The 18149-nt window shown below is 41.3% G+C and overlaps 1 protein-coding gene across 13 annotated transcripts in view; it reads left to right on the top strand.

Annotated features, from left to right (window-relative positions):
• SOX5 (SRY-box transcription factor 5) overlaps positions 1 to 18149 on the top strand; it is a 592640-nt gene that overhangs the window by 359703 nt on the left and 214788 nt on the right. Inside the window, exon 1 of one of the 13 annotated variants that reach the window (XM_064734507.1) lies at positions 14086 to 14187. The exons of the other annotated variants lie outside the window; for them this stretch is intronic. The gene's annotated coding sequence lies outside the window, so the exon portion shown is untranslated. Of the gene's footprint in view, positions 1 to 14085; positions 14188 to 18149 lie in introns of those variants that run through there. 13 annotated transcript variants of the gene reach the window in all.

The raw sequence follows: 18149 nt of genomic DNA, 5'->3' as shown, positions 1-18149 counted from the left end.
CCATTCCCTGGTTGTTCCAAACTGATGACTGGTAGCCCACATATGTCCTGCACTTTCAGGACAAATTTAGAGGGATTTAGAATTAATTTTCAATAGCGCTTTAAATTGATAGGAAATATTGTGGTGCACTGTTCAGTAACTTTGTTGCTTCATGCTAAAAGAAGTTGTGTTTCTGTGGTGAATGAAGTCACTCCTGTGTAACTTGGGAATAATATTGAGAATGGCAGTACTGCTGGTCAAAAAGCTTACCAGCACATTGCTTTGTGCTTTTCCTCCACTTGTTCAAGTAAAAGGTTGTTTAATGCTTCATTTGGATTCTCTTATCACATCTCTCCTGGCCTGTGCCTCACCTGTTGGCCTGGAGTTGTCAGCATATGAATGGTGGTGGATCAGAACAACAAGCGCTGGAGCACTCAGCTATTGTTCAGGCCTTCCGAGGAGAATGGAAATCTGAATGCATATAGCTTTTTAAAAAGTCAAATAGGACTCTAATTATACTGAGCTAAAGAATGCATATTTAAAAAAAAATAAAAAAACAACCTCACAGTGGTTTTAGAGAAATTTTAATTTCCAGTGTACCTTTGAGCATCAAGCTTAGGATAAGTTATTGTGAAGATACAATGCACAGTGTTGTGAACACCAGTGCCTTTACTGTGCCAGCTCTCATAATGAGAATTTCATTGTTTGGGGAGAGCAGTCTCCTACACTCTAGACAAAAGTGTAATTACTTTTGAACGATGTGGAATGTGCTCAGTTTAATAGCATGGAGAATAGATTCACAAAGATTCAGATAAAGCTAGCTTGGAAGCCATATGTGCAGTGTGGCAGTATGAAATTGTTAGCAGGCACCATAATTACAACACACACACGCACACAGTTTCACAGTTTAAACTAGAAACTGTTGTTTTTGTAAGAGATAGGCCTAGCTGAACAGGACTAGTTCAATTAAAATAAACCAGAAACAGTGGTAAGTTTGCCTTTGTCTTGCCTTGTCTGCTGTTCTTTCCCTTCTCTCTTAGTGGGAAATTGATATTTATAAGATGATGAAGTTGCACTGTTGCAAACACTGCATTATAAATGTCACCACAAAAGTGGCTGGTGGAAGCAATTTGTGCAGATACAACTTGAGGCTTTTACCAGGGTTTAATCTTTATACTTGGAGCATTTCAGGGAATCACCATGTGGGCTGTTAGGAAGGGGAACAAATGAGAAGGAATCAAGTCAGGGCCCTCAAAGAGCTGCAGAAGTTGCTACTGCACTGTTTAGTGCAGACCCTGGAGAACTCTCTGCAGTGCTTGAGAATCAGCTGTGCTGGAGCCTGAAACAGCTTTGATAACTCTTTGATAGCACTTTGATAGCATCTTGTGTTCAGGTTGGGCTGATCTGTGTGTCCCCTGTCCTGGTCCCTGTTGTCCATCCCTGTGTGTCCTGCTGGCATCACCTGCTCCAGGTGCAGCTCCCGTCTGGGCACACAGATGCTCTCACCTGCACTCTCCCGGTGAGCCAGGGCTCAAAGCCATGGGGCCTTTCAGGAGCAGTGTGCTTTTATGGAAGTTTCCCTCCATTTATTGAACCACCCTCTTAACACAGTGACTTTTGCACACTTGTGGCCATGGAAAACCAGGGTGGGTACATCATTCCCAGCAGAAACACCTGCTGAAGTCTGAGGTGACCCATTGCTGTTTTGATCAGACTTTGAAAGGTCCAAAGGGACATTAAATAAGTAATGAAGTAAGAAAACTTCTTTTTTTCATTTTTTTTCCCCCATTCCCCAAGCCGGAGGGTTAAAACTACATTTAAACCATTAACTTGACAAATCAAGACCAGACTTAAAACATATATTGCCTGGAATACAGGGAGCAGATGACTGTAGTTTTCAAAGGCCACGAAGAGAAGTGGAAACAGCAGTTGTTTGTTTTTGCTGAAGACCATCTTACTGTGAAGCAGTCATGTTTTTAATGGATTCATTTGAATTCAGTTAAGCAGAAAATAATCAACAGAAAAGTAAACACCTTTGTTTTATGGAAGTGCTGGGAACTGTATGTGTCCATTGTTTGCAAGTGATTATGTGCCTAGGCATCAATTCATTGACTTCATACTGGAAAATGTCTTCATTTAAACTTACTGCATAAATACATGTAAAATCTAATTCAAGTGAGTAGCTGAAAAAATCTGCAGAAAAAAAGAGATAGGTAGAACTGTAAAGCCCACATTTGGTAGGAATATTCAAACCAGATGCTCTCTCTTATGAGAAAAAGAAGTATTAAATGCCCTGTAAAAAAACTATGTAAGCAAAAAGCTTGGTCATCTTTCTAAGTAACAGAGATAGCACAGATTTGAAACAAAATTTTGAAGTTACCAATTCGAGGAGCGCTGCTGAGGGCTGGGATATGGAGAATGCCCCTCTAGGACTGCAGGACCAGTTTATAGCAGCAATCCAAAGAGACTAAAATTAAATTTTCCTGCTTCTTGATACATCTTTTGCTTCCAACAGTCACTCCCTGTGTGTGACACAACACAGGTGGGGTCTGTGGGATCTTCTCCATCCTATTGGAAGTCAAACAGTAAATGTGGGATTTGTGTTGTTTCTGCAGTCCAGGTCCATCCCCTGTGGCACTCTGCCCAAATTTATTCTGGAACTCCACCATTTCTGGTGACAGCAGATCTTTCTCGTGTTGTAGTGAGACACAAACTCTGCTGCCACTTAAACACCCAATTCTCCATGGTTCTGAAAACAGAAGCCCAGAGAAATGTAGTTTGAAACGTTTGTGCTTTTCCTTTCAGTGTCTGTGTGTCCTTTGGCCAAGCTTTTGGTTCAGTGTGACTATTATCAGAGTAGAGAGCAGCATTCCAGGCTCCCATACTCCTATCTGACATATTCCCCAAGGCAAGGCTGTGGGAATCCTGAGTTTATGTTTTGCCCCCTACACAGCACAAACTCCTCCTTTTGGACACCACCTTGACTCATTTTTGCTTCAGTAGTTGTTAATTCATTTTAGAACTTCCAGAACAGTTTCCTCGTGTGCTTTGTGTTTGCTCCACACACTTTTCATACCCATGGTGCTTCTTCTGAGCAGCTGATGTGGCTCTCTCCCTTTCTTTTCAGTGCAGGTGCACATTTCTCTGTTTGCATCTTTACTCTGTCAGTTCCTGTCTGCTTGCAGTTGTCCTCTGAAAACCTTTTTCTGCTTTGCCCATTTTCTTCCTCTGCTTGTAGACATATTTAACTTAGTCATTTTTATTATTTAATCCATTCTAAAGCCCTTCAGTGAATAACTCATATGAAGATGTTGCACAGTAAGAATGAGTGTTGAGCTATTTGCCTGGACAGAATGTCAATAAAGTAGGGGATGGTTGGTTTGTGATGTGCAGCTCTACTTAGCACAGATACACTAAACCTAAAAGGCATTGTGAGGTGTTGGGCATGGTTTCTTGTATTTCAGGGCTGCAGGGAATCCCTGTGGTTATAAACTCAGGCTCTGAGCAGTGCCAGAAGCTCCTGCCACCCTCAATTGTGTTTTACAGTCCCTCCTCTCACTGTCAGAGGTTTGTGTCCATGGGAAGTTACCCACTGCAGTCGGGATTTGGAGCATTTCTTTGTTTTCTGTCCTTTCAATGGACTGGTGATGTGCTCATGGTTTTTGCACTGTCTTTTTAAGTGTGAATTTTCAGGTCATGCAGAATTCAGCTGGATTAGGCTGTGCCAAGGCCAGCTTGCTTTCTCTAGTTCTTCCCAGTGCTAATGCATTTTCAGATTCGCCAAAAGTAGTGGTGGTTGTAGTGGGAATGAAAATGGCATTTAAAGCCTCATGTCACCCAGTGATGCTTTTTCCCTTTCGTGGAGCTAGCTGCATCCTCTTGCCTTCAGTACATCAGTGAAACACCACCTCCTTCTCTGCTCTAATACAAGGGGTTATTAATTTTCTCTAGAAATTCATGGCTGAAGAAGGACCTTGGGCAAGTTGACTGCAGGTTTCATTATGTGTTTACTTAGGAATATGTATTTACTTAGGAGTTGTCATTTACCAGTGGTGGGTCAGCTCCTAAGATGTGTTCAGAGACCTTCCCACAGGAGGAGATGGATGTGCTGCAGTATCTCTGAACCAACCAGTGTTCCAAAGTGTTTAAAAGACAATGAGAGGGAGGAAACAAACTTTCTGAAGCAAAAAGGGTCCTTTATGCCTGGGGTGGCAAGCATGTCTGAATGGTTTGACTGGCCTTGTTTCCAGGTTCTCTTTAACACCCTCGAGTTCTTTGGTTCTGGTTTAGGTGCAGGTGTGGGATCAGATATGGCATTTTTGCACTTTGCAAGGGAGAAGTAGACTTGGTGAATCCCATTAATTAATAATCCCATCACTAGATAAACCAGCAAAAGTCAGAGTGGAGTTGTGCCCAATGTAACTCAGGACAGCTTTTGCCAGGGCAGTGTAAACAAGACTGTAATTATACATGGAAATAGTGGAAGTGGAAATATGGAAATAGTCCTTCTCAGCATCCTCTTCTTATGCTTTTAAAACTGAATGCCCCCCAAAGGAAAAAATAAGAGCTCTAAAGATTAACTTTCTGTGGTTTGTACAGGCAGCAAGCAAATTACACAGATTGTCTAAAGCATAGACCAGTAAAATCTAATATCAGACTGTTATTATCTTTATTTATATTGTACCAAGAGCATGATTTATTTTTATAGAGACAGAAAAAAGAAACATTCCTGCCCCAGAATGCTTAGCTTATGACCCTGTTCCTGCAAAATAATCTGGTTGATTGGAACCTAATGCTGATGGTAGCAAGAGGGAGGGAAGGAGAGGTCACTGGCTATAACTCCTTCTGCACATAGCTTTCTGTGGGATTGGATTTTGATGACAGAAAATAAGAAATATTATAGCAAAAAGGTAAAATCCTTCTGACATCTCAAGTCTGAATTACTGGGGTAGATTGTGTGTGCATCTCTCCACTAAGTCATGTCAGAGGTGGAAGCTTGCACTGCTTGTTAATAGTGCTAGCAAGAAATAATGCAAAACATCCGTGCTTCAGACTCTGTGCTGATTTTCAGATTGAATTTAAAGTGTGGCTTTCATCTCTGTAAGTGAAACCTTCCTCTTTCCTTTCACTTTGGAGTGCTGCAGTTGCAATCAGGAGACTGCTCAGCCTTGGATCCCTCTGTGTTGAGATCCAGCAGTATCTGCTGAGGGTTCTAGAAAACACCCAGACACGAGTGCAGAGCTTAGCATTGAGGATTTAGGGCTCTGCTAGGAGAATGTTCATTTCTTGTACAGTTTTCAGTTAAATTTATGGAGTCCCAGTGATGAATTTCTGGTGATCATTGGAGCCTTGGTGCAGCATGAGGACATTTTGGCTTTTCTCGTAAAGGAAAGAAGTTATTTCCTCTCACAGAGTGGAGCTGGCCGCTAACACATCATACAAAGCCATGCAAATCTGAATGTCACTTTTGGGGCGAGGATTCAAGGGTGAAGTCTCCCTCAGACTGTCTGTTTAAAAAGTGTATAGCAAATTCAGCTTTAACTTTATAACTCCTTTAATGGGAGTAAATGGGGAACAGTGGAGTGTGATTCACTTTGTCCTAGCAGATCCTGTAAGCAGGTCAGGGAACTCCCACCCCAGAGGTGCCTATTCTTCTTCATAGGTTACAGCTGGAGCTTAGGGTGTTAAGCGCAGCTGTTGATCCCTATAGGTTATAAATCTGTGGTTAGATAACTTAAACCAAAAAAAGCTTTGAGTGAGAGGTAATTGCTTGGCCAGAGCATTTAATAATTTGTTTTTGGTAAGTAAAGGTTTGCTATGTAGTGCTTAGCTCTGTTGGGAATAGAAGACATTCTGCATCTCAGAGTTCAAACCACTCAACTCACTTCAGTTTGTGGCCTGCATCTGACTAATGATAGTGAGTGCATGGTATATTCCTATCTTTTATAAATATTAAATCTGCAATCCCCCCACTTTTTTTTTTTCCAAATTCTTAAATTCATATGTCTTGACAGAGACAGCAGCAGAGTGTTGGGGAGAGCAGATTGCTCAGTCACAATAGTTACATGTATAAGACTTGTGTAAATTCTCTTTAAACCTTTTTGATAAACTCCTCTGGAAAACAGTTTTCAGAATTTCATAGATCTACCAGCAGAGCTGCAAATAGAGTCATTCAGTCCTGCAAAGAATACATCTGTGGCAGATGATGTACTTTTCCTGTTTGCTTGTGGCCAGTGTAAACTTGGCTTTTGGGCAGTGACCATAGCTTCAGTTCTGAGGCTGTCAACATGGGTGTTGGGTAATATATTGACACAGTGAATTCCTGAGCTTTCCTTGTGAATAAACTGATTGGACTGAAATACTTAATTTAATATTTAGGACCTGTATCTTTGTATTGCTCGGTAAAATATCACGGAGTTGTTGGACTTGTAATTTGATAAATATTAACAAAGATGGCAAGGTTTTGGTTTAATGAGTGAAATTAGATGTTATTTCCAGGTTCCAGGTTGCTAATTTATCATGGGCAATTCACTTCTGTCATCCATGGCTGTGCCAGTACAGTGGAAATTGTCCTTGCCCTTCATCCATGATGGTCTATGATTTATCAGAGTTTCCACACTCGTGGAGATTATTGATGCCATTCAGTGAGATTGGGGTTCAGTTCACCAAAGCTGAGGCACATAAAGTTAGGGCAGTCTGCACAGTTTGTGTGAAAAGATAACCACCTGCCTGGAACAACATTTCCAATCTTTAAATAAGCACCCAGGACAAAAAAGATAAATTACCCTCTCAAAGTGCTTGTCTATTGACTATGGAGGGAGCCTTGATGACTGGGTGTCAAATTTGGGGCCAGAATTAGGTTAGAGTAATCCCATTCACAGTACATGGTGCTAAAGGAGTAACAGAGGTTACTGTGCAAAAATTCTCTCATTTTTCTGGAGAAGTAACCGTGTTCTAGGTCATCCTTGTTTTGGGGGAGGGGCTGGGGGTGTTGTGTGTGAATATTCTATCAGAATTCCTTTTTAACCAGTACTGATGGTATTTAATGGGGTTTTAAGGATTGGGTATTCCCTTAAAACAAACCTTTTGTTGTATATCTATTAAGTAGTTCAGATAATAAATAATGTGTTGGTTAGCAACATGTATTAGAGAATGAAGAAACACAGAAAACCTTAAAAAGGTTATTTTGGGAAGATTGTCTTAGTATTGAAAAATGGCATTAATTCTAGCGGGTTTCCCCTTCAAAATTTAGGGAATTATCAAATATTATGAGAAATTCAAATGCTTAATAAAGCATTTTTCTGTCTTAGTATCAGCTGCTATGAACATCAGATTTTATTGTTCAGTTTAATCGATTGCAGAGATCATATGTAACCTGTTAAGGATGTGATTTAGCCTTGCTTGGTCATTTTTGTAAGTCCAAATGTTTTGCACAGGCATAGCAATGTATTGGTTAAGAAACTGTAGCAAAATTCCAGGCTTAGTCTGTAGTAAAATTCCAGCCTTACTCTGTAGTAAAAATTCCAGCCTTACTCTGCAGAAACCTGTCTGCTGCGCGTGTTTTAATTCTACTTATGTCCTCCTCTGTGTTTAATCCAGAAAACGGGGATATGTACATGTGCACAGCTTCACATTTTGGCACCGTGTTTGGTAGATTGTGTGCTGTGACTTGTATCGTGCCTGCAGGCCATAGGAAAACGACACAAATTAAATGTGAAATAGAGGGAGACGCAATTGAGAGCTCGCATCTTCTAGGGATGCAGTATGGCATCTGAGAGTTGCGACATATTGCAGAAAATCCCCCCTATTTGCCCAACAAGAAGGGGTGTTTTCAGCTGTGCAGCTCGGCAGCATCCCTGGTGTGGCTGGGATAGCTGTGGCTGCGTTTTATTTCGGGTTCTGGCCATGACCACTGCCACACTCTCGTCTGCTCCTTGTTCTTGTCTCTGGCTGCACAGGTCCTGTTCTCTCTGCCCTCCTCTGAGGCTCTGTAGTTATATTTACTTCACACAGACACGCGAGTTCCCTTTTCCCTTTTACATATGTTGTTTTCCTTCGTGCTGAGAAAACTCCACAGCCTGACAGGGCGCTTTTTTTTTTTTTCTTCTTTCCCTTTTTTCTTTTTTTTTTTTTTTTCTTTTTAAGCACTCCAAATTCTATCCAGCTTTAAACTCTTATGTTTATAACCCTGAATATCTCTAAAATGTCTTTACCTAAAACACTTTATGGTTTTATTACCAGGTTTATGCCAGTAATAATATTCACATCAGCTTTCTTAGGGATAATCTTTAAGCAGAACCTAGCAAGAAAGGCTTTGAAAACTATCATTCCCAGGAACGCAAATCTGGGAACATGAAACATCGGTTTAATCGCCCTCCCTGACAACTTAACACGACAGATTGAAAAATACAAGCCGATATGGAAGCGGGATCAATGGATTATCAAAGTCCTAAACATCTTTTCCTGGGCGGGGGGAGCAGGGAGCTCTGGGGTGCTAAAGCACCAAGTTTGCACGGCTTACCCCAGATCCCCCGTGCCTGACTGGCAGCGGAGTTGGGAGGCAGCGAGGGAGATTTACATGAGGGAACTCAGGGGGCTTTGTCACGGCAATTGTATAAAGTGATATACAGTGCAAATCGACTCGAGCATGTCCCTGGATAGCAGGCGGTTTACAGCCTCTTCAAGCAGAGATTACTGCTTTATCTTGTCATACTAAATTAACGTGGCAGCACACTGTTAAACAGTGGTGACCTCTTCATCTGTGGAAATTGCTGCCTAGAGGAGAGATGGTATTTAAGACTCTCTCTCTCTCTCTCCTTTTCTCCCCTCCCCACTTTTCTCCATCCTCTTCCCTTCCTCCCTGTCTCCCTCTCTGTATCTTGTCTTTTTTTCTTTTTTTTGCTGTAGGGCCCTGAGGCATTTTTGGGTTAGGTTGTAACATTAAAGACAAAAAGAAAGAAAGAAGGGGGAAGGGAGAGGCTTTTAACATCAAGGTGACAACAGCTATGTGTTAATTGGGCCTTTGTTGTTTGATTAATAGCCACTTTGGTGTAGAATATTAAGACAGTTGTTTGGACAACTTTCTAAAAATGACATGTCCTTTCAGTAAACTGGGATTAAGCGGTGTTCTCTGGTCTGCACATTTTAACTCCTTATTGTTATTGCATTCAGGGCTAAGCTTGCTGCTCTTTTGGAGCCAGCGTTTCCATCCTGGCACCGTCCTGGGCTGGCATGGAGTGCCACAGCTCTCCAGGGCTGCTGCTTCTGAGGGTCAAGGTGATGGAAATACCTCTGCAGCGTGGTCCATTTTAGAACTGAATAATGTTCCGAGCAGGGCAGCTGTTTGGGAAAAGGGAAAGAGCCATTTCGTTGGGCTGGCAGTGCAGTGCAGAACAGGAAAATTAAATCCCACGTTCCCATCTTTTTCAGTAAACTGAGTCAGTTGAGGAGAGGATGACATTTCTTCTTTAGAGCAGGTTTTCTTTTCTTGGTTTTTCTATTTACTATGCAGTGCTTCACCGTGGGTCCAATCCAAAGCTCTTTGAAGTCACTATAAAGACTGCTTTGTCTTTAATAGGCTTTGGATCAAGGCCCACATGACCTTAGGCAAATTATTGCAAATCAGTGTTATGAAGTGCTTGGAAATTTGCAGGCATACATGTCCAAAGCATTACTTTTTTATATACTTTAAAAAACAGTTGGGAGGCCAGGTGAAATCAGACTGGCCAGGGTGGCCTTGGAGGTATCTATATGTGCTGAAAATGGAAATGTTATGAGTGCAAGTTTGGGCTAAGGAGGATTTCCCTACCTCCTCCTGTGCTGGCTGATGAGTGTTTAACAGGTTCTCTTCCTGTGCTCTTGCCAGTGGACAAGAAAAAATTATTTCACTTCCAAAACTCAGCACTGGCTCTGGCAGGCCATAGGACTTTGACCACTTCAGTTCTTTGAAGATGGCTGTAGGAATTTAATTATATGAGATGGAAAACGATGATGATCTATCTTGGATTTTTCCCTGCTGGAGACAATTGTTCCTTACTGTGAATTTCTTGAGCTGCCACCTACACAAGGATTGATGCAAAATTCTGTGCGTTTTGTGTGTAACATTTTCAGAGGCAAGTTTCTATTCGCTTCCCTGGGATGCCAGCACAGCTTATTTTTGCAGCAGAATATTTGCCATTTCAGATGCAGAGTATCTGTGAACACTGATGTTATCACTGTTTCCTTTGGTTGAATTTTGAAGGCCATTGAGCTAAGCAGTTATACCAGAGATATGGAAAGGGCTGACTTCCTGATTTATTATTTGGGGAAATCAATGTGTTTGATAATTTATGTACAGCTTACAGAGGCCACGTTAGTGGCTCATGAATCGATCAGCACCAGCAGAAATGAAAGCTAACGAGCTCGTTTCAATAGCACGTTGCTCATTAGCAGGTAGGCTCGCTGATTTTCAGGGTTTCCAGTTCAAAGTCACATGTGTTTTTCCCGTGTCCTCGGAAGGGGCAGCTTCATTGCAAACAGCAGAAGCAGAAAAAGAAAGCATGGCAAGGTTCTGAATGTTTTCTCATTGCTATGGCATGAATGTTTACAGCAAACGCTGGGCTGCAGGGGTAGCCATCCAATGGCCACAGCCTGTGTCCATCACTGTAGAGACATCAACTTTCTGAAATGGAGTTTACTGGGGAATTAGCAGTGGATATGGGAAGAAGAAGGTAGAGAGAGGCCTTTCCTGTGTTTTGCACAAAAATCTCTGCATCGCCAGCGCAGCATTTTCAGATTTCCTCCAGCTCAGAAGCCGTGTGTGGGATGCCAGCCAGCAGGCAGGGTGTCCTTCCCTCCATCCCCAGCCACCACTGTGACCCATCCTGGTTAGATAGCACCAGGCTGTGCCTTCCCCTCTCCTAGAAACATTTGATGCCTTGTTTGAAGGCTTTGGGGCTTCTGGCAGGGTTTTTGGTGGGTGTACACAAAACTGGCTTGTTTAGCTCAGTTGGTAGAGATACCAGGCACTGAAAGAACATAGGATGAACTTTCTTCTAGGAAAATACTCTAAGGATCAGCACTGAGAGGTTTGGTAGAAAATACTCTAAGGGTCAGTACAGAGAGGTTTGGTAGATTTTATGGTGCTAATGTTCATAAAGATGCCTGAGAGCAGGGAACTGGTTTTAGCTTTGTGCATTAATAGAGTATCCTGGTGTCCAGCACTACTCTTTGGTTTATTCTTCTGATAAAGAAGCAAATTCATTTTTAGCCTTTTTGAAAAGTAAACTCACTGCTTTAATTACCAAACCTCTGATAAAATGTTCTTGAATCCTTATGTTGCTTGTATATAGAAGTATATATGTAAAAATATTTAGGTGTATATGTATAAACACATGTACTTCAGCTATCTCCTTTAGACATGAGGAATACACCACTCCTAATCAGACTGAAAAATCCCAAAAAACAGTTTCTTGACAGAGTTGCCTGAGGCTCTTGCAAAAGAGGGACTCTCAAAACATATTTTTATAATATTTTAAAAAAAGACAGATTTTCCGAATCTCAGGAATAGATTTTCAACTGCCTGATTTGGCTTGAAATGAGTTGGCTGAATCAGTTTCTTTTTCTTTTAAGTAAGTCTATAAAGCTTTGATGAATCTGGCTCATTGTTTAGCACTTATCTCATGAGTAAAGCTTGAGAGGTTTGGCTTGAAACTTACCAAATCACATCTTTGGAAAATGGCCCAAGCCTATTGATTTATCTGAAAAAAAAAAAATCCAGAGCAAAACACAACTAAAAAACCCTGATCCAGCTTAGTGAGTAAGTCCCTTGCAGATCTATAGAGCTCCTAGTGAATGAGCACATCCATTTCTCACCATTTTCAGCCCTGCACTTGGTGGAACTGCAGGGCTGGGAGCGATTGGGAGAGGTCACCCAGAGCCAGCTGCAATCCAGGGATCAGCTGTGCCAATGTCGTTTCCTTCAGAGAATAGTCTGACTTCTTGGAGTTACTCAAACAGGAGGCTCAGAACCTCCCAGTCTGTCTGGCCAGGGTGTTGCTGTCTCTGCCTTTAGAAAATAACTCCTGTGTAGTAACTCCTGTGGAACCTTTCCTGCATTGGTTTTCTCTCATTAGTTCTTGCCCTAGCCACTGCAGCAAAAGGAAATGCACTCTTTTCTGCAGTAAAAATTTTTGTATTTGAAGAGTGATACCACATTGCCTTGTCTCAAACTGTTCTTTCAGTATATACGGGACTCTTGTCTCCACCATGGTTTTCTAAAATTTTTTTTTACTGTTTTGTTGCTTCTCTGGAACTCCTTAGAGTAAAATCATTCACGTTTTAACAGCTGTGTCTCCTGCTTAAAACCAGATGCTTTTCCATTAAGGACAGTGGTGTCTGCAGCAGGTGCATCTGAGGTGCTGCTGAGAAGCTCTAATCCCAAGTGAAAACATGCTCTGGGTGGCTCAGGCACCATTTCATAAATGATGCTGTGGAGATTTGCACAATTAACTCGCAGGGAAATCCTCTCCTGTGCATTTCCTGGTGCAAGGAAGGCTTTGTGTGCTGCTCTCTTTTGCTTGGGTACGTGACAGAGGACAAATTCTGGGGCTGCTTAGCTTTGCTGAGCCCTGAGTGCAGAGCTCTCAAATAGCAAAATGAATTATAGTGCCTCCTGCACATCCAAGAATGGTCAGTAAAGTCTGAGTACAGAATCTTAGTGGAAAGAGGAAAAAGAAATGTTGAGTTTCCAAGACAAGGAGTTGGCAAATTTGCAATTTAAGGCATTTCATCTGGAAGTCAATGGGAAAAAATAAACATCAGACCTCAGGATATCAATTTTAGGCGTCGGGTTTAAAAAGTACTCAGTCCCCTAAACATTATTATTTTAATATGTATAATGTAAAGTGTGCAGAAGGTTTAAAATCATAATCCATTTCCTTTTATTATCTTTAAGGAATAAACTGTTTGCACTAGCTGAAATAAGGTAACTAATACAATGAGGATTATGCTTTTCTGTATGTTATGAATGCAATAAATCCTCTGTTAAAAAGGCATTATCAAGTCAATCTTTCCCCTTTATTGGTAGGGGAATATGACATTTGGTAGGAATTGGTAGGAATGACATTTGGTAGGAATTGACCTTGATGTCAGTCAGCACTTCCTGTTCCTTTTACTGTGTTTTGGGCTGCTTGATAAGGGAAAAGCCTCTTCCCCTTCAAATAATTTTTTCTCCCTTGTCTAAGTGATTTTTTCTCCCTTATCTCTTGATTTTTGCATTTTGGGGATCATGCTTTGTGACCTGCAGAAAGAAGGGTGAGCTGTTTGTGTTCATGGACTCGATGCATGTTTACAAAGCAGGGACGTAATCCAGAGGGGAGAGCAGAGACAAGGAAGGTGGTTCATTTGCTGCACAGCACTGCTTTTTTCGGAGCTCTGCTGTAACAACTGCAGCTCCAGGGGTGAACACCTGGGAATTGTTCCCACCTGTGCATCTGAGAGAGGCTGGGGATGATCCCAGGGTGTGGTGCAGTAGGGGAGTGTGCTGTACTGCCAGAGGAAAACCACTGTGCAAGGCAAAGATGGCAGCGATGGGCAGCATTCCCAGTAGATCATGACAGAATCCTCGTGGGGTAGAGCTGCTTTCCCTTCACTCTCCCTCCTGACCCTTTCCAGTACAGGATTTTGAACAAACTTCCCAATCTTTGGAAGTGCAAAGTGCTTCTGCAGTCAGAAATTCAGAATACTTGATGGCAGATGACAGCTGCTTATGAGCAGCTCACCCCCAGCTTCAGTGCAGAATTTGGGTAGAATGTCACTACAGAAAGATGTCACAGAAACTTTGCAGAGTTCACAACCAGCACACGTCTTGTAATAAAAGAAATAAAGTTCACATGGTGGTGGCATGATGATGGTCACCTGAGCAAACAGGGATTTTGGGAGCAGGTGTCATCCTTGGGCTACAAAAGGGTTGGTGGTGATTGGGGTGGGCTGTGCCCCATCATCCCCAATGGGCCCCAGCTGTGCCCCCAGGTGAGCAGCATTAACAGTAACGAGGGCACAGAGGGCACACAGGTGCAGGGCATCAGCAGCAGGGCACAACAGCCTGGGCTGAGGGACAGGGAGAGCAGATGCTGCAGCCTGCTGGAGTGGAAAGGTGCTGCTGTGTGTGGGGTTAAGGTTTCTGAAATTGTATGGTGGTTGTCTCAACTGCGTCGTGTGCTATGACAGGTAGGGCCAACTCTTTTGAATTTTCTGCATGCAGTTCTGGGGGAGTCTTTGGAGACTCTGTAAATACAGGATATTAGCATGTATTATTTCTGAGAAAGAAGGTGGAAAAAAAAAACCAAAAAACCCCTACAAAATGAAAAAAGAAAGCGCTGGTATTTTGATAAAGGCAGTGTGATTTAAGGTGCAGCCCCTGAAAATGGATGGCTGTGTTAAAACTGGCCAGAGGACCTGCCACAGGAATTGTGGTAGGAAATAGCTCTTCATCACCAGCAAAAGATCAGTTTGTGCTGTTGCAGTTTCCTTTTTGCTTCTAGATTTATCAGTTCTCTGTCGGGTAGGCTTTTGAACTGTTTTGATAAATAATTGTGCTTGTGAAGGTTAATGGAGTGTCAGTCCCTTATTTACTCTCAAGTCAAATGTAGTGCATGCTAGTCAGAAGTGTAGGTCATGCTGCATGCCCAGCTGACCTTAGTGCTTTAAAGTGTGGTTATAGTCAGATAAATTACTGGAAAAATGACATTAAAGGGTCCTATGTTTTCTGTCTTGCTGTGGCTTTTGAGGTCAAATTTAGTTGCATAAAAATATGATATTTCTATTAATTGCCTATAATGCTATAACTTAACCCAGGGTTTGAAAATACGCTGTGTCTCTTTTTGCTTCACATCATCCCTAGTAATAAACACTTTGGAAATGGTACTTAACCATTTTTTTGATGATATGTCTGCAAAGCAGAGTCCAATTCTTCTTTTGTAGCTGCATTGACACTTCAGTGCTGAGGGCAGTTAAAAAGAAATGGTCAATAAAGCAAGCAGATAGACATGACTCAGAAAATACATGGGGAACAGCAGTGTTGAATATAGGTGACAATTTAAAGGCACTGTTCTGTTTATCTCCATGCCTACTTGGACATTCTCCTGCTTCAGAAGCAGAACACAGATACTTTCATCTAAACTTCCACTAATCTGTGTCAAATTAATTCAGCCCTGCAGTCAGAAGAATGACCAGCAGTTTCCAAAGGCGTTTGTTGCTGTCTGTTTCCCACTTCATTCTCCTTAGTGTCTTCCCTGGATATTGTGTTTCTTTTCATAGTGCTTAAGCCCTAGAGTAAATTTAAGATTAGCTACCCAGATTTGAGGCATTTCAACAGCTAATCCTGATAGTATTTTGTTTATCACAGTGCATAATCTGAGCTCTTAATTTACTCTGTTACTTCCAAGGAAGAAAGTTTTACTTTGTATTGAAGTGAATAATAGCTGAAATGAAAATAAATAAACACAAGGGCTTGAAATCAAATGTGTTCAGGAAGTGAGATTTCCAGAACAGTTTAGTCTTCTGAAAATGTGATCCCATCGTTCACTGAGAATAACCTGTGGAGTTAAATGCAGTTTGCTCATGGGGATCTCCTGAAACTCTTGCTGAGCTGTTCAGTGTTCTGGCCAACACCTGTAGAAAACAAATGTGTTGAAATCTGGAAAAGCATGCTGATGATGAAGATCTTAATGGATAAAAAATTGGCAAAAAGATTGGGGATTTTTGGCAGTTCTCAGTTTTCCATTCAGTCACTGGAAATATAATTTAGGTCTTGCTGTTTGAGTCCATGGGCCTTCCTAATCCCAGGTATTCTCCCTTGGATGTTCTGGCTGATTTGGGTAACTGGTGTCTATATCACCAGTCTGGATGAGCATGGGCTGGGTTCAGACTGGTTCTGAGCTGGTCAGACTGGATCCAACCACATCAGACCAGTTCTGACTAGCTCAGCACTGCTTGGACCAGTCTGAACTGGCTGGATACGGTTTAGACCAGAAGTTGTGACTTGGTGTCATTGTAGCATCTTTTGGCCTTCTGTTTTTTGAAAGTTTCTCTGAACATGAAGTTGAGACACTCTGTAGTGTTTGATCAACAAATCAAATAAATCAAAGTATATTGAGAAGAGCATTATATAAATGAGAGAGTGCAGCCTCCAGTAGTGCCAGAGGGGCTGTGGGGAGGACTGGGTGCCTTTCAGGAGGATCAGTTTTATGTGTCTCACTTTTACCCCCTTGTAACACACAAACCCTCAGCATAGTTCCCCTTTACATGTCATGTGCATGTGGTTTTCACTTTTATTTCACATAATTGAGTCTGTCCGGGCGATTTATTTTTCAAACTCATCCCCACATAAATGTACATCTGAGGATTAAAATAAAATAAAATTTTTAAAAAATTATGTAATTATTTTGATTATGCTTAAATATGTATACTGTAGGGGTAGACACTCATAGACCAGAATAGAAGGGAAGAGGAAAATAAGAAAACCCTTCAAAATGCACTGTAATGTCTTCTAATGTGTATAAATACATATATATATGCAGACACACATACATATATGTATTTATATATATATTTATATATGTTTATATATTTTATATTTATATGAAGTGTGACTTAAAACCAAATACCCTGTCTTTGTGTTCACCCCCTCTCTGTGCTCAAGGTCTCTAGGTGCTCAATAGGAGCTTTTTAATTATTTTTCCCTGTTTGATGTTGCTGGGTTTAATGAATGCATTGCAGAGAACTTTTTGTTAGAAACCCTCTGTACATCAGCTCAGTGCTGGTGGGCACAGTAGCACCTGGTTGGATCACATCCTGAGACCAAATTTTGATCAATTTAAGAGCAGAAAGAGAGATTTTGTGAAACCATGCTGTGTTAGCCAAGCAATGCTTCCTCACCATAATGCAGCCTTACATTCTTTCCAGGCAAAGTGGAGGAAATTGTGCCTTTCTTATTTGGGTTGGGCAATTCTGTGGGTTTTGCAGCATCACTTCATGATGACTGAAAACTACAGGGAATACTCAGAAATCAGTGATTCAAAGAGGAATTTGGAGAAGAAGGGCTATTTCCAGCAAAAGTTATTCATTCTCTGCTGATGGTGGGTAGTTGGCTGTGCCTGTAGAAGAATTGATGTTCCTTGGGGTTTTTTGGTTTGTTTGTGAACATGACGTACATCAGTGCACGAAATTAATTGTTGAGGAAAATACGTTGTGCACTTAGTCATCTACAGGAATTTGATTTCTTTAATGAAATGATATAAGAGAATGAGAATGAACTGCTTTAAAGCTAATAAAGATCATTTGTATTACTCAGAATAATTTAGGTAAGTGATGAGAAAGGGGAGGGAAATTAGCATTTCTGTGCAGTTTGCTTACTGTGTAATTCTTAATCAGGAATGTCACAACATCCCTTGATATCATCTTATCACAAAGGTCTCTTCATAGTAGGCAATGTATGCTGCTGACTGCAGTTTACAGAAACAGAAGAAAGAATAACTCATCTGCAGAGTGAGAACAACTGTGAACCTGTCATAAATTAGAATTTATTAGGGTATTTTGCATCACTCAGCCACAGTCTGAACTGGTGAGGTCTGTGTACATTTTAAATCTTGTTTAAGCTCTGCTTGGGTGAGCTTTAGAATGGGACTTAAATGGTAAAATGACACCATGCTGCTCCGTGGAGTAGGACTTAATGTCACCATTTGGGGCGTAGTGAGAGCCAGAAGAGTGAGCAGGGAGTTGGTTATTGATAATCTTGGGTGCTGAATGGGCTCTGCCTTTCCTGTGCTTTGGAACCTGCCCAGGCAGCTCATGCTCCTGACCTGTCCTGTGTGCAATACCACAAAGGTGTTTTGTGACTAAAAAATTTCTGAATAAGCTCTAACTTATACTGTGTTTATATATCAGCGTTGCATTGATTGACTTCTGTCATATTAATTTTTAATAATTATCCTGATCTATTTGGCATGTTTGATCAAATACTGTCCTTTGAAGCGTGCAAGATGCAAATAAGTTTGGTTCCTACTCTGTAAGCGTGTTCTGTGGAACTGCCTTTCAGTGAAAGGATCTCTTCTCTGTTCATAAGCACAAAATATGGATATTCCTTTTCTTTTTATATCCTGTGCAATTCTTCCTCTAGAGGTGAAAAAACT

Source organism: Zonotrichia leucophrys, chromosome 1A (genome assembly GCF_028769735.1).
Source record: "Zonotrichia leucophrys gambelii isolate GWCS_2022_RI chromosome 1A, RI_Zleu_2.0, whole genome shotgun sequence".
NCBI lineage: Eukaryota > Metazoa > Chordata > Aves > Passeriformes > Passerellidae > Zonotrichia > Zonotrichia leucophrys.
Note: the sequence above shows the minus strand (reverse complement) of the source record. Positions and strands in the feature narration are given on the sequence as shown.